Here is a 24327-nt window from a genome sequence, read left to right as displayed (position 1 = left end):
GCGTGGCTTAGTCGGTTACGGCGCTTGTCTGCCGGTCTGAAGTTGCTCTCGGGCACGGGCTCGATCCCCGCTTGGGCTATTACCTGGTTGGGTTTTTTCTGAGGTTTTCCCCAACCGTAAAGCGAATGCCAGGTAATCTATGATAATCTATGACGAACCCTCGGGCTCATCTCGCCAAATACCATCTCGCTATCACCAATCTCATCGACGCTAAATAACCTCGTAGTTGATACAGCGTCGTTAGATAACCAAATTATATATATATATATATATATATATATATATATATATATATACACACACACACACACACACACACACACACTTACATAGGCCTACGTGTTCATAATCTAGTCTGAATCCACTTGAACCACCACGAAGGATATTTATTTACATTAAAAGGATACATTAAGAAACTATTATATACATAAAACAGAAATACAAATTAAGGAATTAACCCCCGTATGAGCAAACGCTCGTGGTCGGGAGAAATATGATGTTTGTAATACATGTACTGTACTTTGGCTAATTTCGTAGAGTAGTGGTTCGACGTAAATGTTTTTCGATTGCAAAGAGACAGATGAAAGAGGGATAATTAGATAGTATGAGAAGGATATGCAAGATAGGAAAATAAGGAAAATGGTTGTGTGGAGACTATTGAGAGGAGAGGAACGGGAGATCACAGGAAATGAGGGAGGGAGAAAAGAAAGAAAGTAGAGAACGGGGGATTGGCTGAGTGAATAGAAAAGGAGACTAGCTAATCCTTTTCCAACTTCGGATAAAGTAAATCTGAAAGATGTACGAGACAGCACCATCTTTTTACTAAAGTACTGACTCACAGCAAATGACATACTATTTCTTTGCAAGAAAAACTGCATATTTCCATTTATAGTAGATTGTTCTGATCGTGAGACCAGTGGTTTCAATCTGTTCGAGCTATCGGCATCTGGCTTCATGACGGAGTCAGCGTCCACATACATAAAACATGCTTGTCAGGGAGTTGAGCTCCTATTAGTTTCAAATGGTCACAAGGAAGTCGGAACGGTCAGGTTTTTCCGACCAGATCGAAGCTTGGATTCTGCTTCGCAGTCAATATAGAATTCATGACACTAATAGAATGTAAAGGATATCGGATACAGATTGAGAATTCTTATACAGACTTACTTTTAATTTAATATCTGGCTTCTGCGGATTGTACGCTAATTACACTGAACAACAACTTTTTACTTTTTGTCTTTCTTCGAAATCAAAATAGGTGAATATTACTAATATATATGCCCTAAATCTGAATTTAAAATCCAAATTGCCCCATCACGTACTGTTTTTCGGGGAAGATGAATGTAATTTTTATGAAAAGACTTCTTTTTTTATATTTCACTCATACTGATAAAATTACAGCACACTAGGGATTCAAAATGTCACATAATGCTTGAAAAATGTGTACTGGATTCAAAAATGATGTTACATACTTAAAAACACAAGAACAATAAAATATTTCCTGCGTATAATGAGAAAAATCTCGGAGTTTGAATTTACCATTTAAGAGAATTTTCTGGCTGACTTCTGTTTATAACTAGACCCGAGTCTGTCTTTTTCAAGGAACCAACAGTAGTCTGCAGGCATTCTGGTTGATGTTCTTCCTTTATATCGCCTTTCCATTTTAGATATTTCTTGATGAAATATTTGCTTATCGCTCCAAGGTTTGGAGGAAAGAAATCCGAAAGTGTATTTTGACAGACATAGGCTATTACACCCCATTTTCTCATATTCACTTAACATGGTTTCCACAACAAGTTCTATGTAGTTGTCTGCCCTAGAATTTCCAAGAAAATTTGAGCAAACATCTTTGAAAGCACGCCATGCCGTTCTTTCTGTAACGGAAAGTTTTCCCTCAAACAAAGAGTCAGCCATAACTTTGTGAATTTGTGGATCAATGAAGATGCCCTCTTTTAAATTGCCTTCACTCAAACTGGTAAACTTTTCTTTTAAATACTGAGAAGCACACTCTTTTTTTTTTTGTCCATTTCGTAGATTTCATTTTTAACTGTTATGATATTTACTGAATAGAAGGGACCAATATCGGTTTATTTATTAGAAGTACAAAACCAAAAACCATAAGGAACCAGAAATAAGTCATAAACTCATAAAATGCATTAGTTTTTGTTTTGGTTTACAACCCCCAACCCAAGCCAGGTGTTTCCTGGAGGAGCGCTTATCGAAAAATGAAATCATAATTTGTCTTAAAAACCTTACGTGATACGAAGAAAAAGGTGCATTTTTGGATTCAGCGCACAACAAACCATAAGGAACACATTGTTTCAAGTCGAAGCAAAATTTTGTTGTTTAGTGTTATAGATATTCACGAAATACAATTAATTCCGTGTACTTACTTACTTACTGGCTTTTAAGGAACCCGGAGGTTCATTGCCGCTCTCACATAAGCCCGTCATTGGTCCCTATCCTGAGCTAGATTAATCCAGTCTCTATCATCATATCCCACCTCCCTCAAATCCATTTTAATATTATCTTCCCCATCTCCGTCTCGGCCTCCCCGTGTAATTAAATAAACTATTATTATTATTATTATTATTATTATTATTATTATTAATTCCGTGTAATAATAATAATAATAATAATAGTTTATTTAACCTGGCAGAGTTAAGGCCCCATACACGCTCAGTTAAACTTTGTAGTTTAGGCCTATCATGTGTGACGTCTGACATTAACTGAGTAAACTGTAAAATTCATACCGGTCATAAAGCGGATCTCAGACCTGCGCTTGTGGCATCACTTTTCGGACGATAAACTGTGCAGTTTCACACAGTTAACCTGTACGTTTCCTCAGTCTACATTCCGCTGCGACCATGACTGCAACTACTACTGAGGAAGAGGCAATAGCCAACTCTTATTCAGTGCCATTTTAACGCATAAGCAAACCCGACGGCCGCTAGGGGCTTTGGGTTATAAGGGGCGTCTCAAAATAAATAAATAATAATAATAATAATAATAATAATAATAATAATAATAATAATAATATAATAAGTGATGATGATAATAATAGTGGTGATGATGATGATGATAATAATAATAATAATAATAATAATAATAATAATAATAATAATAATAATAAAGCAAATAAGGAAGAAACTAGTAAAGTGCTTTGTGTGGAATGTGGTATTGTATGAGGGCATGAACATTAGAAGTAGTGAAGAGAAGCGACTAGAAACATTTGAATAGTGGATATGTAGAAAAATAGAGCATGTGAAATGGACAGACAGAATAAGATATGAGCTGTGTTGGAAAGAGTTGGTGAAGAAAGAATGATACTGAAACTGATCAGGAAAAGAAAAAGGAATTGGTTGAGTCACTGGCTGAGAAGAAAGTGCCTACTAAAGGATGCACTGAAAGGAATGGTGAATGGGAGAAGAGTTCGGGGCAGAAGAAAATATCAGATGATAGACGACAATCATATGCGGGGACAAAGAGGAAGGTAGGAAAAAAAAAGATGGGAGAATGCTGGGTTTCCAGTGAAAGACCTGCACTTGGGCAGAAAACTGTGAATGAATGAATGAATGAATGAATGAATGAATGAATGAATGAATGAATGAATATAGAGTCAAATCAAATTTTTCGAGCAAACCTTTATTCATTGAATAGTAATGGTATTGTTTGTTGCTACCTCTCTGTCCTCCTATTAGCATCTCTGCCTCTGTGTCAGCTGCGTCCATGTGCACCCTCTGGGTAAGTACCACATCTTATTCCATATTTTTGCTTTCTTTTCTTCTGCTTGTCAGATAGCATAGATGAAGCGGCAAGCAAACAACAAATTTGCAGCCCTTCTTTTGTCCCCCATATTTACAGTAGAACACTCAGAACCGAACTGACGAAAAAAACTGATGAACCTGATTGGAAAAACATTGTTGTTCCCACACATGTCCAGTTAAGTTTTTCTCTCATTTCTTTTATAGCGTGTATGGGGTTCATAAGAATACTACACCTAGTTCAAAGCAGTACAAACCATACGTATTTCAGGGCACATTCAAATTAACCAAGTTATTTTTCCGAGAATCAATTCCGGTTTCCCCAAATTTGAGTTAACAATGGTGATGTGACTCTACTTCACTTTCTAAACTTCTTTCAATATATACCTGACCATTATGATATGTCAATGTTGAGATATATCATTGTCTGGGGTCACTTTGTATCATATTTTTTGTACAGCTAATTTTACACTATTGAAGACCTACCCGGAAAAAAGAATGTGACATCAAATTTATGAAATATGCGACTTAGGTGAGAAAAATAATTTTGAAGCATTGATTTATAACAGTAGGCCTAAATTATAGCATTAAATACCTGAATAAACTTGTATCCTGGATTAGTTAAATGGTTCTGCTAGTAAATATAGCACTATTGAAATATGCCCCTGTAATTATGTTCCTTTCCCCTTAAGCGAGAATTATAGATTTGTTCGTTACACGGTTACATCCTTATTCCGGAAAGGTCTTCAATTATAAAATGAATGGTATTCTGAAAATTCACAATTCCTATGCATTTTTCAGATAGATTTGAAAGTAGACAAAGAATAAAAAATAAAAAAACCGTGTTGTTCTTATTTACCAGTCCGAAGATAGACTGATAGGCATTACTCATAAGGCAACTGAGTCAGGAGATACTGGGGTAGGATGGCCATACATCGCTGACTGGTAACATAGTTCACAAATAAGATGTATGCAACACTAATTTATTATTCTTTCTCTGACACATATCGTCAAGTGAGTTGTACTGCCCGATAATAGATGTACAGTAATGGCAAAAAAAAACCGGACTGACGGAATAATCAAAGTCCCCGAAATGAGCCACTGCGCATGTTACGCCCGCATTCACAAGATAGCGAGTAATGTATTGAAATTGTCGTGGTTTCGATTGCTGACGTAGCCCATTTCGAAAGCCATTAGAAAATAAGCTGGTAAAATTAATGTTCTGGGAATAATAAGTTAAGTAGTAAAATATCGCTGCAATCGAAAAGTATTGGGAATAAATTTGAATAAGGAACAAAAAAAAGTTTCCTTCCCAGGCAGGATTCGAACCACGAGAGTCTTATTATACTAGTCTATCGTGGCTCTGGAGTGAACAAGGCTCTGAAATCGGCTACAAGGGTCGGTCCGGTATTTTTTTGCCACTACTGTACATATGAGGTAGAACCTCAGAGGTAAAGAAAACCATATAGGTCCTATACAGTATAGATACTTAAATGATCGTTATCTGTGTGTTTAAAAAATCATCTTAAAAGTTTCGTATTACCTGAACTCTAACGGTCTTACTAATAAATCGTGTATAGTTTTTATACGAGACTTATGCACAGTTGAAACAGATAACGTTACTAATAAACCGTGCACAAGCGATGGATGTATAAACAGTCTGTAACTATACAATGGAAATTGCTATGCAATAGTTATATTCACGAAACCCCTTCTTTAAGCGTTGTATATAGAGAAAAAAATGGCCGCCCCTCTAACAGCTGTTCGTATCGACTGTCATTTTATGATGATGGCTGCCTTGTAACCACAGAAGAACAAACCAAAGAGCATAGAATAGTTAGAGTAATATTGCTGTAGCTTGTACTCTTTGACCAAAATACAGTGTGGTAATCGATCAGAGCCAGTTGTACTATCGATACTTAACACGCCACATTAGAGCGTTCTACCGGATGCAATAGAGAATCTCAGATATTCTTTCATTTTCATAATGAAGTAATGACGAAACTATGATGTAGCTGTATAACAGTTATACTGTTATATACGGCGTATGTAGTGATAATTAGTAAGGAATTTACACACGACTTATAAACGAGCTACTCATTGTATAAGACAGTTAAACGTCTGTATATAGAGTTTTTATTAGTAAGACCGTTAAAGAATATACCGCTGGAAGTAGAGGAACGACTATGGTTTCGATATGACGGTGCCTCTGCACATTTTGATGTTCGTGTCAGGGACTACCTAAATGCTGTTTTTTGCAATTATTGTATTGACAGAGATGAGCCAATGCTATGATCTCCTGACTTCATCTCCATGGATATATATGTAAAGGATGAAACGTTTAATGTACGAGACCCCAATAGATAGACAAATGAACTGGTCCAAACTGCAGAAATTATTTGACAAACTCCTGACATATCAGACGGTCAATGGTACGCAGAAATCAATTGTGCATTCAGTCCATCTCTGAACAATATTTTCTCACATCACATATGCATTCAGGTAAGGGAGTCAGAATACCACCTCTTAACAACACTTGCGAACTCGTAGCGCTGAAAGGACAAGCGTGAGAAGTTTTTATCACATAAGAGAGAGGCTTATTTTTATCCCCTCCATCACCTTTGAATCGCAAATAAACTGGATATTATCTTTCTCTTAATTTTACCTGTATATGGCTTGATTTTTTCCTATTTATTATATTAAATATAAATTTTTTATTGTACGGGATACTTTATGCCATACACAGAAGTTATATTCTTGTACATTACTATTTTATTAGACAGCAAGGAAGTTAGGTAATATACTCGTACATAATGATGACAGTACTGATAATGTTAATAAATAAAGCTAAGCCTAGAAATGACACACAAATGTCTGACTCATAGAGTTAATTCTTCCCCTACATATACACCCATATAGGCCTATATGTTTCTCTTCACTTCTGCCCCATACAATGCCACACTCCATACAAAGCACTTCACTAGTCTCTTCCTTAGTTATTTTTCCAGAGATCCGCAGAAGATGCTCCTTTTTCTTTTAAAAGCTTCCTTGCCATTGCTATCCTCCTTTTGACTTACTGGCAGCAGCTCATGTTGCTGCTTACAGTATACCCCAAGTAGTTGAAGCTGTCTACTTGCTCTACTGCCTCATTTATAATTCGCAAGTTTATCTTCTGTATTTTTCTTCCTGTGACCATGCTCTTCGTTTTGTTGGCATTTATCTTCATTCCATACTGCTCACTCCAGTAGCGTATACCTTAGTATCATCTCCTTTTCTGCTAACAACGCCTATCATCAGCAAATCTTATACACTTTATTCTTCTTCCTTCTACTATCATTCCTCACTTCTATCAACGATATATATAAATATATATGTATGTGTGTATATATATATATATATATATATATATATATATATATATATTCGAGTTCGGTGAATCTAAAACACTTGCCCTCCTTGTCACTGGCTCATAGTACCCTCGCGAAAAGCAGTTTAGACACTTTTTCACGGTCGATGATTTATAGCCTGCATATGTCCAAGCTTTCTTTGATATATTCCAGGCTTTGTCTGTTATGTATCGAGGGAAAAGCATAACGACACAAAGTTACAGGTCTACTCTCCAAGAAAAAGATAACTAAACATGTAAAAAGGCTGTATCACAAAAAAATACTACATCGTGATAAAGTGTTTTGCCTGCATACATGAAGTTTGTGGATGTTGGCACTGCTTCCTGGAACACAAAACATGTTGTTAACTTTAATAACGATGTAATTTTCTACACAGTCATGTAGACGAAAAATCAATATTCATTTACTCTTCTTGGAATAAGTTACAGCTTTATCATATAATCAATAGATGTTAATGAATGTATAAAAAATTAACATGACAGATTGTTACAAAGTATTCCCTGGAACAAAAAGTAACCCCAACTGACCGGTTCTTTACTAGGAGATAGATTCAAATCTTACAAAATAAATAAGAATATCTACTAGACCTAGTTATAGCCCTTTCTGATTGATCATTCACAGTCTACTCATAATGAGATGCTGATTTTGAGCAAAATCAATAAAAACGATTCTTATCACATATTGAACACAACTAGTTTGGTTTAGGTCGTCTTATCATTTCACTACAACCTTCTGTAATCCCTCATCTCTATTAGACATCACTAGAGAAAATTGAAATAAATGAAGCAGAGGAGACTACTGTGCTTTGACTCACTTTTCACATTTTATTTTTTGTTTTTAGTTTTGGGAAATGGAATTTTTTAAATGAGAAAATGCTTGAAATAATTATTGAGGATTCCTTCACAACTTCCTGCAAGTATTTTCTGTTTTACAGATCTATTAAGGGTGAAAAATAAAATGAAGGGATATGTAAAGTGTTCCATGGTACAACAGGTTCGTGTACCTTGGAAATACCCTCTTGTACCTTGGAACATTGGAACACAGGCAATATAGCTGTAAAATCTCATCATCATTTAAAAATGAATTTGCCAACATTTGCAGGCTTCTCTGATTGATATTTTATTTCCTGGAGGAGCCATAACTGCTTCAATAGCTTTCTTCAAGGCATGTGTACTTAGGCCGAGGCCTTACTGGATGTATAGAGAGGGGGGGAAACGAAATGTGGATTATTTCCGACCATTTTATTCTTAAATTCTTATTACATTTGACAAAGACTTGTGCATTAAATTTTATTTAATTAGCTGTAAAATAATATTAGAAAAACTTTAGTAAAAGAAGAAATGTATTTTAATTATTTAGAATTTGATGTCTCATAGACATATGTTTTTTTAGTAGGTTATTTTACGACGCTTTATCAACATCTTAAGTTATTTAGCGTCTGAATGAGATGAAAGTGATAATGCCGGTGAAATGAGTCCGGGGTCCAGCACCGAAAGTTACCCAGCATTTGCTCATATTGGGTTGAGGGAAAACCCCAGAAAAAAACCTCAACCAGGTAACTTGTCCCAACCGGGAATTGAACCCGGGCCACCTGGTTTCGCGGCTAAACGCTCTAACCGTTACTCCACAGGTGTGGACTAGACATATATCTAACGGCAGTTTCTGTAAAAAGAATAGATACATGTAAGAAAATTTAAAATGAACATTCATAAATAAAACATGGGAAAATATTCATGAAGTAATGATCATTGTTTTATGGCTGTTAAAAAGATTACCTGAAAACGAAAAGCTGTAATGTTTTCTTTGCGAAAAGTGCTAAGATACAAACTATTAAACAAGATTGGAGATACAACGAATCTAAATTAGGCAGCATAACTAACATGATTTATAAATATAGAAATAAGTGGGAAGACCAATATTATCGTAATTGAGAATACAATGGTCAAGAATCGCCCATGATCACTAACCGAAAAGAAAATTAGAGCTGTACTAAAAACACGCTGTAATGACCAATATTAATATATGAGGAGAACAGAAAAGTTTGATCCCAAAACGCTTTAAGCCCATTTTTATGAAAGGACTGGACTAGTTTTTTTTTTATCAACCGGTCTACTGACTGAGCGAATTTTCAAGTGACATTCACAATAACAGAATAGAGTTGGCGTTGGTTTGGAAGAAAACAAGCTTAAAATGTTATGGTAGAGGTCTCAAACATAATCATAATATACTTGTGACTTTCAAGGAACCCCTAGGTTCATCGCCACCCTCACATAAGCCCGCCATTTGTCCCTATCCCTAAGATTAATCCAGTCTGTACCATTATATTCCACCTCCCTCAAATCCATTTTAATAGTATCCTCCCATCTACGTCTCGGCCTCTCCAAAGGTCTTTTTCTCTCCTGCCTCCCAACTAACACTCTGAACACATTTCTGGATTCGCTCATACGTGCTACACGCCCTGCGCATCTCAAACGTCTGGATTTAATGTTCCTAATTATGTCTTGTGAAGAATACAGTGCGTGCAGTTATGCGTTGTGTAATTTTCTCCATTCTCCTGTAACTTCATCCCTCTTAGCCCCAAATATTTTTCTAAGCACCTTCTTCTCAAACACCCTTAACCTCTATTCCTCTCTTAATGTGAGAGTCCAAGTTTCACAACCATACAAAACAACCGGTAATGTAACTGTTTTATAAATTCTAAGTTTCAGCTTTTTCGAAAGCACACTGGATGACAAAAGCTTCTCAACCGAATAATAACAGGTATTTCCCATATTGATCCTGCGTTTAATTTCCTCCCGAGTGTCATTGATATTTTTTACTGTTGCTCCAAGATATTTGAACTTTCCCACCTCTTCAAGGGATAAATTTCCAATTTTTATATTTCAATTTCGTACAATATTCTGGTCACGAGACATAATGATATACTTTGTCTTTTCGGGATTTACTTCCAAACCTCTTTCCTTGTTTAAAGTAAAGTTCCCGTGTTTTCCCTAACCGTTCGTGGATTTTCTCCTGCCTATTCACGTCATCCGCATAGACAAGAGCTGATGTAACCCGTTCAATTCCAAACCCGCTCTGTTATCCTGGACTTTCCTAAGGCCGTATTCTAGGGCAAAGTTAAAAATTGAAGGTGATGGTGCATCTCTTTGCTTTAGTCCGCAGTGAATTGGAAAAGCATCCGACAGAAACTGACCTATACGGACTCTGCTGTACGTTTCACAGAGACACATTTTAATTAATCGAACTAGTTTATTGGGAATAAGAATATCATAAAAAAAACTTCTCTCTTAACCGAGTCATATGCCTTTTTGAAACCTATGAATAACTGATATACTGTACCCTTATACTCCCATTTTTCTCCAATATCTGTCGAATACAAAAATATTGATCAATAGTCGAACTATTACGCAAACATTATGATATAAATCTTAAATATAGCCAAATGGACTGAGCAAGTTTGGTATCACACTCTGCAATTATATTAATAAATTACGCCGACGCTGCTACTAGTATCGATATGGTGATGGTGATCCTTGAAATCAATACCGGGCTAAAGCTACGATTTATTTTTATTAAAAAAAGGCAGCTTATTCTAAATTGAATTGGTTTGTGTATGAAGTCGATACTTTGTTTGTTAAAGGAAACTGCCTCGCGGTGTCACGAATTGACACAAAGTGATGCATCTCTTGCCATTCCCAAGTCGCTGTACGCAGAATGGATCGATTATATGTCATTTCGCGGTAAATGGGTTGTATATGTCACGCTCGGTGAATAGCATTTCTCAGACAAAACAACGGAGTAAATACGTGCGGACTCTGAGAGGTGTTGATGCTCCCTGGGGGCGCGCGGCGATGAAGACGCGCCGGAGTCCTGCACATTAATTTATTATACAGGTTGACCTGAGCGTATATCGAGCGGCTGTGAGCACTTCATTCTCGGGGCTTGACATTTTTCGCCTGCAGACCACTGCAGTACGGGCTCAGGGATTACAAGTTTTAAGGTCGGCCCGCACTCCTGTCACATAAACCGTGAGAAGAATCACCGTGATACAACACAGAGGCATTCGTCCAGCCTTTTAAAGAGAATAGTCATAGTTCGATCATCGGTGCTTAGTCAAAATACAGAGAGAAAGTAATATAACTGTCCAGATTTTAACAGCTTATTCCTTGGATAGAGTGCAACAAAAAATTCGAATAACATATTAGTTCGCAATGAATACTTTTCTCAGAAAAACTTAATTTCCCCCAAAATGTTAGCACTGTTATACATGATAAGTGCTGTCTGTACGATTCTGATTTTTATTCTTGTCATTAGAGGGGCTGATAAGGAATGATTTATTCCTTTACTGTTTTTCAATAAAATGGACGGTTTTATTGTAAATTTAATAAAAAGATTAACGCGTGTCGTTATTTCCTGCCATTAGGAAGTCTGGCAACCCTACTGGAGTCACTAAGGGACGGAGTTCTGCTGTTCAGACTGAGAGTGTGTGTGTGTGTGTATTTTCATACGTCGATCGCGCTGTTGCCATACTACGCAACATTTCAGCATAATTTTCTAATTAACCATGCAGTTGGGCCACCGTAAAGTTACAGGTCTTACGCCATCAGCCGTGACGTCACAACAGATGTGCTATACCTCGAACTCGGGTAGGTTAATCCCTATACCGATACGATTGTTTCTTTTAAATAATGTGGCAAAAATGAAGTAACAGAACTCCAGGACCTAAACTTTAAATAAGCAACTTTCAAAACTAATTATAATACAACATAATATGTAGGATATTTCATATATAATAAACACTAAAAAAAAATTAGGCCTACACCTGGGTTTTTGGCGGCTTTTGGATGGATGGATGGATGGATGGATGGACGGATGGACAGACAGACAGACAGACATACGGAGAGAAACAAGATGACAAAGGTGAAAATTGAGTAAGAGAGTTTAAATGAAATTGAGAGGAGGAGGAAGAGCAGCAACAGTAGTGGTAGGAGAATGAGGAAAAGAAGAAAAGAATGTATTTATCGACATCTTTGAATTCTTTCCTTGATTAATCACAACCGTAATGCAGACAAACTTGCCACGGAATGTGAACAAGAGTGTGAACTAGAGATGAGATAAACTGTTCTTTGTAAGAAACACTTTCTACAGTAACTGTTTCATGGACGAAGCTGTTCCAAAATAACAATTTCATAAGAATATGTTTACAACATCATTGCCAAGTGTTCCAACTGTTTCAACTTTCATCTGCTTCAGAAACATGTTTCAAAGCCCTTGAATCGTCTTTAAATCAGCTGTTCAGTGTATTATGATAACGAAAGTTATTTTTCGTAGGTTACTTTTAAAGAGTACAGTAAATAACTACAATACAAGATGAATCTATTTTAGTAAAAATAACGCATATAACCCTAGGAGAGTTTAATAACGATAAGACATTAGCCGATAGGCATAATATTTTTCGCAATATTTTAAGGGCTGGTTCACAGTAAATGGAGAACGGAAACGACAACGAGATCGAGAACGGAAATAAATGTAATTAACTGTTTGTTTCTAAAGTGGTCTACGCGAAAAGGACATGAGCGGGGGATCTCTTCCCCCCCCCCCTTCCCCTTTATGCCGGGGCTGCTATAGGGTGTCATTTAAAAGTGTTCTCCATGATATTTTAACTTGCACAATATCTCAAAAATACTTTGTTTCCATAACAATATTCCTTTCTAAACACAAAGTTTGGCGTGCCTTAGCTTTTTGTCCAAAATGCCCTCATTCAATTTAAATTGCAATTATGCGTTGATTTTGAAATATCTTGCATATGTGGGCTATATATACGTATGTTTTTACATACGTGCGTCTCATGTAATAAAGTCTCAAATTATTTTTTCCTAATAACGGGTAGGTACTTAAGTGTCATATACCCCAGTGTCCCCCTCTAAGAGAACCATGCCGTACATGCATACGTAGTCTTTGTGTCAGTAGCATGGGACGTGGTCTGCAGCGCACCAGTGCAGTGTGATGATTATGATTACGGACCGTATTTTGTCCCATGGCGTACGGAGATAAGGTTACCTGTTCATAGACTATATTGACGTGGTGTCATATTTGACGCGTACCACAGCATCTTGATTGTTCTGAAGTTGACGTTCTATTCATGATTCAAAACTAGACCTTGTAAACTGCTTACAATGCATTATAGTGGTAAAGACTGATCCTACGATGAAATTTCCTATAATTTATTTATTCATTTATTTAATTCACTCATTTTTACTGCCCGAGTTTAGACCAAAAGGCCATCTCTTCCATTTAACCAGTAGCAAATATAAATAACAGCAACACAGAACACAATGGAATAATAATAATAATAATAATAATAATAATAATAATAATAATAATAATAATAGTAACAGAAAAATGTAAGTATATTTATTAGATTACCGGTATATGTAACTTCAAAAGTTAAACAAGTAGAATTTAGTGTTGAATAAGACAATTGATATATTAAAAATAAAAATCATATTCCACACAAGTTATGTTTGAAGAAAGATCCTATTTTAGGGACTAAAATCAGTCTTTTTGACAATCGGCTTTTGTAAGTAATCAGTGTCTGAAGTTCCTTTATACACAATTATGCACTATTTACAAAAAGTAGGCTATAGTATTATGAAATAAAATACCTTTCATTACATTATATAGCACTGCTCATAATAGTGTAAATAATGTTTGATCACTGTAGGCACTACATTCTTTATTATAGTGTAAGTAGTGACAATATTTTATTCGAGTGTACATTGTTTAAATAACATTATTAATTTGTAAATATTAGTGTCATTGTTAAAGTGGTTTATGTTTTCTTTTGCCCAACTTGATCACACAGGAATCTCTGAACAGACGCAAATAGTACGACTGCTACATGCACGCAAGTTCATCCGCTATAGTAAAAACTCCAGTAGTACTTAATCTTGTAGCCTCCTGGGACAAGGTACGGTCCCTAATTATGATGGTTAATGGAGCAATGATGGAATCCCGGTAAGAGAAATGGGAGTACCCCGTAAAGTCCCAACACCGTCTTTGTCCACCACAAATTCCACATGAACCACCGGGAGTCGAACGCAGTCTCAAACTTTGTGTACGGGAATTTTGTGGACTCTCTTTTATAAAAAAATAATAGTCGCTATTCTGTAAGATTATGACCAGTTATTTAACAATGCTGTATCAACTGAAGGGTTCAGAACCATAGTGGGCCAAGCGCCATTTACTAAAACCTTAGGAAACAAGGGTTAAAATGAAGTTATTACCATAATTCAATGAAAACGTATAGCAAGTAGTATAAAGTATACACATTAAAACTAAATGATATATCAATCTTCATTAAACTGTGGTATTCACTTAACTTTAACCCTTGCTTTCTCCGTTTTTAATAAATGGCGGTTGGCCCACTATGGCTGTGAACCCTTCAATTACGGTGATAGCGTTTGTGAGATTTGTGGTAGCGAAATGATATTTGGCGAGTAAGTCCGTTGATTCGCCTTGTAATTATCTGACATTCATCTTATAGTTGGAGAAACGTCCAAAAGTCCACACTAATAATCGGCCCAAGTGGGGTGCGAACCCAATCCCGAACCCAATCTCGCATCCCGGATCCCACTCGTTACCGGAGATTATGGCGATGACTTATTATGATTTTAGAAAATAAGTGTATAGTCTAATCTGTGTTGTGTGAAATTTTTACGCCTAATTTAACTTTGAATTCCCCCCTTGTGAAGCCATACTTTAACGATAACTGTTATTGTTCCTCTTGTCTCCTTGTGCACAAATTGCAGCTGACGCAGAGCGGTTCTTTGGGATGAGTTACACATCTTGTCAACTGCCACGGCTAGAGGAACAAGATCATTCGTAACGAGTTGACGTATACACGCTATCGCATTTACGTCGTTGCATAACATCATTTGTTCTCTTCGTTTTGAAATTGCAAGCTGACATCAGTAAACATATTGTTCACACACATTAAATATTCGTTTCGCGATTTTATATCCCGTTATAGGAACATAAATATTCGATATGACATTATTTATTCCTTTATTCGAGGTGTAAATGAAATATCCCAAATGTTCTAGAGTACGCATGTTTGTGTGTGCGTGTTATGTGACATAGTGAGCTAGACGGAGGAACGAAGAAATAAAAAGGTATAGGAATAATCTTTCTTGCATACGTATATACTGTAAATACTCTATCAACAACAGCTCGCGTGAACTTTGCAATGTACTGGTGGGGGATAACTCGAACCTATGCCTCGACGAATTGTATTTTGGAAGGAGAGCGAAGTTTCACATACAGGGTGATTCAAGAGGTTATTTGACGACGCTTTATCAACATCTTAGGTTATTTAGCATCTAAATGAGATGGTGATAATGCCGGTGAAATGAGTCCGGAGTCCAACACCAAAAGTTACCCAGCGTTTGCTCATAGGAATATTAAATATTTTAGGGTCCTATTCATAGACATTTCGCAGCACGCGCTACGAGCGTACTAAGCTAGCCCCGGCTATCGACTGGTTACTTGTACAGAATTCAAATCATATCCTATCGCTAACACTGGTTTATGAATATGAAAAACGCTGGTCAGCCACCGGAAACCCGCACTAAAAATGTCTATGAATACGGCCCTTAGAGACTGATAGTATGGACTATTCTGAGTGTGGGATATTGCTGTTTGAATGTTATGTATAACAAGACTTATGGCAACAAGGAAATACAAATGATTTAATGATTACATTTATTGCTTATTTCTTAGTATCAATATATTTCAATATTTAAACACAAATTACAGCAGTAAATGTTGTTCTTAAGTCGTCTTGTTCTTTTATGAGGATAGCACTATGCATAATGCGAGCGACCAATTCGTCCCTTGTATATACTTTGTTTTTATACACTTCGCTTTTCAACAACCCCCACAGACAAAACTCGTGTGGAGTAAGATATCGGGACCTTAGTGGCCAATGCACGTGACCACCGCGCCGATCATCGTTCGGGGAATGTGACATTTAGGTGGTGTGCCATCAGACGGCTAAAATATGAAGGAGTTCCGTCATGCTGGAAGAATATGCCCATCCTTGTAGCCAAGGGAACTACAAACAGCTGTTTCTCTACATCCATTTTGAACATTGGTGCCCTCAGACGAACTCAGAAGAGCGACACGTACTATTTCTTTGCACGTTGTCAATAGTCATTTGTCGTTCCTTAATTTCATTTGTAACGCTTGTTATGCGAACAAATTCGAACAGCTGTATCTCCACACCGACTGAAATGAATTGAACACGTGTTTATATGAACTTTTTACTGAGAATAATTCATACTACCACCCCTTAAAATTTTTTACTATTCTTTCTGAATCACCCTGTATGATTGGTGAATAATAAATTGCCATTCAATATTGTATTCAGATATATGGATTTTTTATTTAAACAGGGTAATATTATATGCATCTATGTTTTTGTAAATTGATATTACTTTGAAATATTTGACGCTTTCCCATGGACATTACTAGTGGAAACGGCATCAGAAATGAAATTTTGTAAGAAAATATTTTATTTCCTTTGTAGAAATTAATATTCTGTAGAACTAGTAAGAATCAGTGTCTGTCTGGAATGAAATACGAATAAACACATTATAGTTAAATGCGAACCTGTTAAAATGGAAATTGAAGACGTGTTGCTTTAAAAAAATCCATACACATACAGTTTGAGCAACAGCCCTTGTTGTGCAAACCCGCTGCTCTCATTACACGGTACAACAATTTGAGCAAACTTCACTTCTTGTGATATGATATCCTTAGAAGCTGCTTGTTTAGCAGTTGTAATTGCTTGTGCTACGGTAACAGAAATAACTTCAAAATGAAGAAAAAACCAGGAGGCTGGATGAAACACTGGTTGAAGAAAATGTGTAATTTTAGTCATCAAAATCTGATAGCCGAGCGTAGGCTAAGTTCATTTGTGGACCACAAAAATCATTTAAGGGTTGCATATTACACTGAAAACGGTTACGTCTCTTGTTCAAAACAAAGATACAATTACGAGACAAGTAATGTGAGACAAACAGTAATTAGTTGCCACTCGAACACCACAATGCACTTTTCAAACTGCTGCGCGACAATACTCGTATGTGTTGCGCAAATAATTTAGAGAACGTTATATTCAATTCAACTGTTGCGAAACAACTCAAATCGCAGCATACACAGTCAGTTGTTTGCGCAACGGCCTTTGTTGCGCAAATTGTTTGAGTGTGTATGGGACCTCCATGAGCGATGGATTTGGGAGTCATCGTAGGTGTTTGTTACTGAAATTAAAGTTCAGTTGTTAATGTGCAGTAGGCCTACCTTTAAATGCAATTGAAGCGTTCCCTGCAAAAACGAAGTAGCTCCACTTTTACAAAGTGATAGAAAACTACAAAAAACATTGTAAAAATTAAAATTTTAACTGAGCTTCTTTACTTTTTCAGAGCATGTTCTAGGTAGCTAGGAGTTTCATTTTATCACTCAATCATTATTATTATCAGCAATTTAGGGGAGGTAAAATATAAGCAAATGATGGAACTATCCTCTTTTTGCAATAAAATTGGATGTAATTAGCCACATTTTGCACTGAACACACAAATACTGTGTCAATTTCATAATATCATAATTTCGGAGAGTTATTCTTTGAGATATTTCAAACTATATTTTAATACAGTCTTTCTTTTCGAGATAAAAATTATTTCATATTAAACATTTTATTTCACACCGTGTTTTGGGAAAGTCATTTATTTAATCCCGAATATGATAATTAATTATTTAAAAAAATAGTTTTCTCCTTTAAATGTGCAGAAATCTGATCCGAACAAATATAACCTTGTAACATTCCTTTGCAGAACGAAACGTTTCATTTCTTCGGATCACATTACTCCACATTTAAAGAATATAACTAAAGTCATTTGAATAATTTATCATAATACACTGCTCTCTTGATATACATAAATATACTTGGACTTCTCCAGATGGATTGACACACAACCAAATAGATCACATCTTGATAGATAAACGGAGACATACTAGTATAGTAGACATTCGAAATTTCAGGGGCGCAGACTGTAATTCTGACCATTATTTGGTAATTGGAGAATTAAGAGAAAGACTCGGTAGCCAAGCGAATAGAGCAACAAGTTAATATTACTAAATTCAATATTTTGAAATTAAAGGACGAGGAAACTAAGCACAATTATGAGGTCGAAATTTCGAATAGATTTGCCACTTTAGAAAGTTCCGACGAAGTTGAGAAAGAATTAGATGTTAACAGCGTGTGGGAAAATATCAGAGATAGTATCAAAATTGCAGCTGAGCAGAGCATAGGTTATTATGAAACTAAGAAAAAGAAACCGTGGTTTGATGAAGATTGTTGCTTTGCAGTAGAAAGAAGGAAACAGGCAAAATTGAAATTCTTACAGGATCCAGTTGAGGAGAAGAGAGATAATTATTTCAATGAAAGACGGGAAGCAAGTCATACACTTGGGAATAAAAAGAGAGGTTACTTGAAGGAAAAACTGAATGAGATAGAAACAAATAGTAAGAATAAAAACATTAGAGATTTATATGAGGGTATAAAGGAATTTAAGAACGGATATCAGCCAAGGGTAAACTTGATCAAGGATGAGAATGGTGACTTGCTTGCAGACTCTCCATCAGTCCTAAACAGATGGAAAAACTATTTTGCGCAACTACTAAATGTACATAGGCCAAATAGAAATGATCGGGACGAGGTTGAAATGCAAACTGCTGAGCCATTTATACCCGAACCCACGCTTTCAGAAGTCGAAATTGCGATAGAAATTCTGAAAAAGTACAAGTCTCCAGGTATCGATCAAATTCCAGCAGAATTAATACAAGAGGGTGGAAGTGGATTATATAGCGAAATTTATAAACTTGTACTTACTATTTGGGAAAAGGGAATTGTACCAGAACAATGGAAGGAGTCCATAATTGTACCTATTTTTAAGAAGGGGGACAAAACCAACTGTGGTAACTTTCGAGGAATATCACTTTTGTTGACGTCGTACAAAATGTTGTCCAATATTCTTTTGAGAAGATTAACTCCGTACGTAGATGAAATTATTGGGGATCATCAATGCGGTTTTAGGCGTAATAGATCGACTATTGATCAGATTTTTTGTATTCGACAGATAATGGAGAAAAAATGGGAGTATAAGGGTACAGTACATCAGTTATTCATAGATTTCAAAAAGGCATATGACTCGGTTAAGAGGGAAGTATTATATGATATTCTTATTGAATTTGGTATTCCCAAGAAACTAGTTCGATTAATTAAAATGTGTCTCAGTGAAATATACAGCAGAGTCCGTATAAGTCAGTTTCTATCTGATGCTTTTCCAATTCACTGCGGGCTAAAGCAGAAGATGCGCTATCACCTTTACTTTTTAACTGCGCTTTAGAATATGCCATTAGGAAAGTTCAGGATAACAGGCAGGGTTTGGAATTGAACGGGTTACATCAGCTTCTTGTCTATGCGGATGACGTGAATACATATGTTAGGAGAAAATCCACAAACGATTAGGGAAAACACAGAAATTTTACTTGAAGCAAGTGAAGCGATCGGTTTGGAAGTAAATCCCGAAATGACTAAGTATATGATTATGTCTCGTGACCAGAATATTGTACGAAATGGAAATATAAAAATTGGAGATTTATCCTTCGAAGGGGTGGAAAAATTCAAATATCTTGGAACAACAGTAACAAATATAAATGACACTCGGGAGGAAATTAAACGCAGAATAAATATGGGAAGTGCTTGTTATTATTCGGTTGAGAAGCTTTTATCATCTAGTCTGCTGTCAAAAAATCTGAAAGTTAGAATTTATAAAACAGTTATATTACCGGTTGTTCTGTATGGTTGTGAAACTTGGATTCTCACTCTGAGAGAGGAACATAGGTTAAGGGTGTTTGAGAATAAGGTGCTTAGGAAGATATTTGGGGCTAAGCGGGATGAAGTTACAGGAGAATGGAGAAAGTTACACAACACAGAACTGCACACATTGTATTCTTCACCTGACATAATTAGGAACATTAAATCCAGACGTTTGAGATGGGCAGGGCATGTAGCACGTATGGGCGAATCCAGAAATGTATATAGAGTGTTAGTTGGGAGACCGGAGGGAAAAAGACCTTTGGGGAGGCCGAGACGTAGATGGGAGGATAGTATTAAAATGGATTTGAGGGAGGTCGGATATGATGATAGAGACTGGATTAATGTTGCACAGGTTAGGGACCGATGGCGGGCTTATGTGAGGGCGGCAATGAACCTTCGGGTTCCTTAAAAGCCATTTGTAAGTAAGTAAGTACACTGCTCTCTTAAAATGACTGAGCATAATATTGAAAATTAAATCAATGGGTTTCCCAAAATACGCGCCATATGTTTCATATAAAGCATTTTTTATCTAAAAAAAGAAGCAAAAACGAGCAAAATTGTATTAAACCTTTTTTGTTAAAAATATATCAAAGAATAACCACTGAAATTAATGACACTACTTACGGTTCACTATATATATAGCTCCAGGAGCTACCTCCTTTTTACAACGAAACGATTGGGAGTTCAGTTTCAATTTCACTATAATTTACTACCAAATGCTCGGAATCACAGCGTTCTTCTTTTTTAACGTATGAAACAAGCAAAACCTTAATTTCACCAAAAAGTGGAGTTATCCCCTTTTTGCAGGGGACCCCTTCAATTGTTTGAGTCATCGTGATGGATATTTTGAGGTTGTACGTTTCTGCAATGGGAGACACCGTTGTGCTCCACGGTCACCTCAACTGACCTCTGACATAGTGCTAGGTGCGCTACGAATTCCGGCCCGAGTTAGTGCAGGATGCGCCACAATTCCCGGCTCATGATAAGGTTAGGCGCTCCAAAGTTTTAGAACTGCCTGACACACATCATTTTCCTTCCCACTTTACCAAACTTAATACTGGTTACGAAATTACGTAAGTGTGGTTAAAATGAATGATGAACGCACTTTGTCAATATTGGTTAGATTGTGTTAGCAAATACTTTGTGTCCCTATTGATGTGTCATTTGTTAGTGTTTTAGTTCAGGGCATCTTTTTTCATAAGATGGCGCTCGTATTAATCTGTTTTCAGCGTACTGTTCTTTCAGAATCGTAATTTGCTTGTACTGTCACAGACATTGCGAATTCTTCCAATTGGTACATGATAACTGCTTCGAATTTTTACATTAAGTTTTAAGGGCGTCAGTGAAGAGAAATATGTTGGAATGGTTGCGATGAAAGAAAGAATTGAACTTCAACTGGAATGATTCCTGTCCACATTCTGGAGGAAACTTGGCGTCTATAAAATACAGTTCTCGAATATGTAATCGCAAAATAAATCTATTCTATCTCCTCCAAGTTTGCTAGCGATCAAGTCATCTGCGAAGCTGTCATCAATGTCTTCTACTTGTAGAAATGAAAGTCCAAAAAAGTAGACCAGGAATTCACTAGATTCATGTCCATTTAAAACAAATTTAATATAGTTATTCTATCTATTGTAATTGCTGAAGCCTCATGGCGCTGCTGGAATGTTTACAAATGCAATTTTGAGAATTAAAACCCGAACCGTGGTACACATGGTATAGGCCTACACCCTCTGCAGTTTGGTCTATGAACAAGAGCTTGTACATTTCCTGTTTTCCATAAAATACTTTATTGTCTGGAAATAATAATGTGCTCAAATATTTTCAAGTATTCCTCGGGGTTACACGTTTCTTCATGATTATTTTCACTTAGCTCCCTTTCAGCAAATATATTTATTCACCTGTAACATAAGCAATCTCACAAACACGCTTTCTATATATCATATGATGTGATATTATATGTATATTTTTATTTTAGTAGGTTATTTTACGACGCTTTATCTACTTCTTAGGTTATTTAGCGTGTGAATGAGATGAAGGTGATAATGCCGGTGAAATGAGTCCGGGGTCCAACACTGAAAGTTACCCAGCATTTGCTCATATTGGGTGAGGGAAAACCCTGGAAAAAACCTCAACCAGGTAACTTGCCCAGACCGGAAATCGAACCCGGGCCACCTGATTTCGCGGCCAGACGCGCTAACCGTTACTTCACAGGTGTGGACTATATTATATTATATATGATATGATATGATATATGATATATGATATATGATATGATATATGAATGCCTCTTCGGATGAATTTACTGCTGTAGCTAATAAATAGGAATGAAGTTAATCTTCTTAAATGTAATTTAATATGAAAAATAAAAACATTTGCAATGAAAATTCGTAGTGGGAGAGCGTAGTAATCTCTACTTAAGCGGCGTCGTATTTGGGTTACAGACCGCACATTTTTTCGTGGGAAGTTCGTGTATTTCCTAGTTTCTCTGCACATAAAAGTACTTAATGTGATAACTCACATTTAATCTCAACTCATATTTTAAATTTTAAAACAGTACTTTTCTCTTTCCATTAACGACTTTGTGGTAATTATTTCGTACTCATAAATAGCTTAAAGAAATTGTGACTTCTTGCCATATTTATTTAAATATTACGATATCGCACGTCATTATAGGCTTAATACTCATACCTATGTTTAGTAAATGACAACAACCGTATAATTAAGGTAATCACAAATTGTAAGAAATAAATATCGCCATGGTAATATCATTGTCCTACTGATACCTTTTCACTGTAATGAAAACAGTTGTAGTGAACGAATTTATTGTGGACCTATGTTCTGTCCTTTTATGTTTGCAATGTGACTCATATCTCACACCACTTCATACAATTCGATTCAATAACAGAACATTTAATCCCTGCGGTAGCTAAGTGGTCAGATCTCCGGCCTATCACAGGCGGTCTAGGTTCGAGTGCCGGTCAGGCTTGGGATTTTTCACGGGACAATTCCATATTGGCACTTGTGACGGACAAGATCGCAGTTGAGCTTTTTTCCGGGGTTCTCCGGCTTCCCCAGATTAGGCATAAACATAATTCCGTCCGAACTCCGTTCCATTATCATTCCATAGCATTATCTGAACGCTGGCTAGCGCCGCACGTATGTGGATGGTCTAGTGACGAGTCTGTCTGCTCGAAACCAGGATACGCAGCGGACCTTAGTGTAGTCGGTCAGTGTGGGTTAGGAATGCTACTAGTTCGATGTTAAACTTATAGAGTGTTATTCATAGACATTTCGCTAGCCCGCGCTACGAGCGTGCTAAACTAGCCTCGGTTATCGACTGGTTACTTGTACAGGATTCATATCATATCATGTCGCTAACACTGGTTTATGAATACGAAAAACGTTAGTTCACTGATAATCCACCGGAAGCCTGCGCTAAGATTGTCTATGAATACGGCCCAGTAGATCTACTGGATCGTAGTATCTTCCTAGGAAATAGGCTACAATACAATAGAAGATATTCTTCTTTTGTGAAATAGTTTGCGTCAAAAGCGCTATTTTACCTGTTTTATAACATTTCTAAAAGTGCCAGGTGTGTAGCCTGCATATGAGCATCAATAGACAGTCTACGTGCTCATGATGAAATGACGTAATGCAGCATAATAAGTTTCCTACAGGTGAGTTTCTGACGTGTCTGCTGCATAGAGTTAAACTCCTCCAAAATCTTGAATGGAGTCGAATATTTTCACAGACACTTCAAATCAAATTTCTATTTTCTCCATCCATCAGTTCACACATTATTTCCATTCTAAAACGAATCCAGTCAGAAACCTTCTTGAAATGAAACGAAACTTCCTTAAGAACAAAATTTCATAAACCTGGCAAAAAGATATTGCTTGCTTTGCTTGCTTATCAGACAAAGCCCAATTACAATGCTCAAGACAGACAAACTAATTTATAAAACATAACCAAGGAAAAGGAAACATACACTTATTAAAAATTGAAACAAAATAGAAATAAGAGAAAAAAAAGCGAAATTGAAATAAGGTGTGAGAGTAGCTTCACATTAACTAACAACAATATTCTGTAAAATATGATAACAAATAATTCTGAATGTAGAGAAATTCACATTGAAAATATCAACATTCGGATGAGGATGTAATTTATTGTATAACTGTAACATTTGAAAAATTGGGGAATTTGTGTGGGATTCAGT

The sequence above is a fragment of the Periplaneta americana genome, chromosome 7, assembly GCF_040183065.1.
Source record: "Periplaneta americana isolate PAMFEO1 chromosome 7, P.americana_PAMFEO1_priV1, whole genome shotgun sequence".
Taxonomy (NCBI): Eukaryota; Metazoa; Arthropoda; class Insecta; order Blattodea; family Blattidae; genus Periplaneta; species Periplaneta americana.
Note: the sequence above shows the minus strand (reverse complement) of the source record.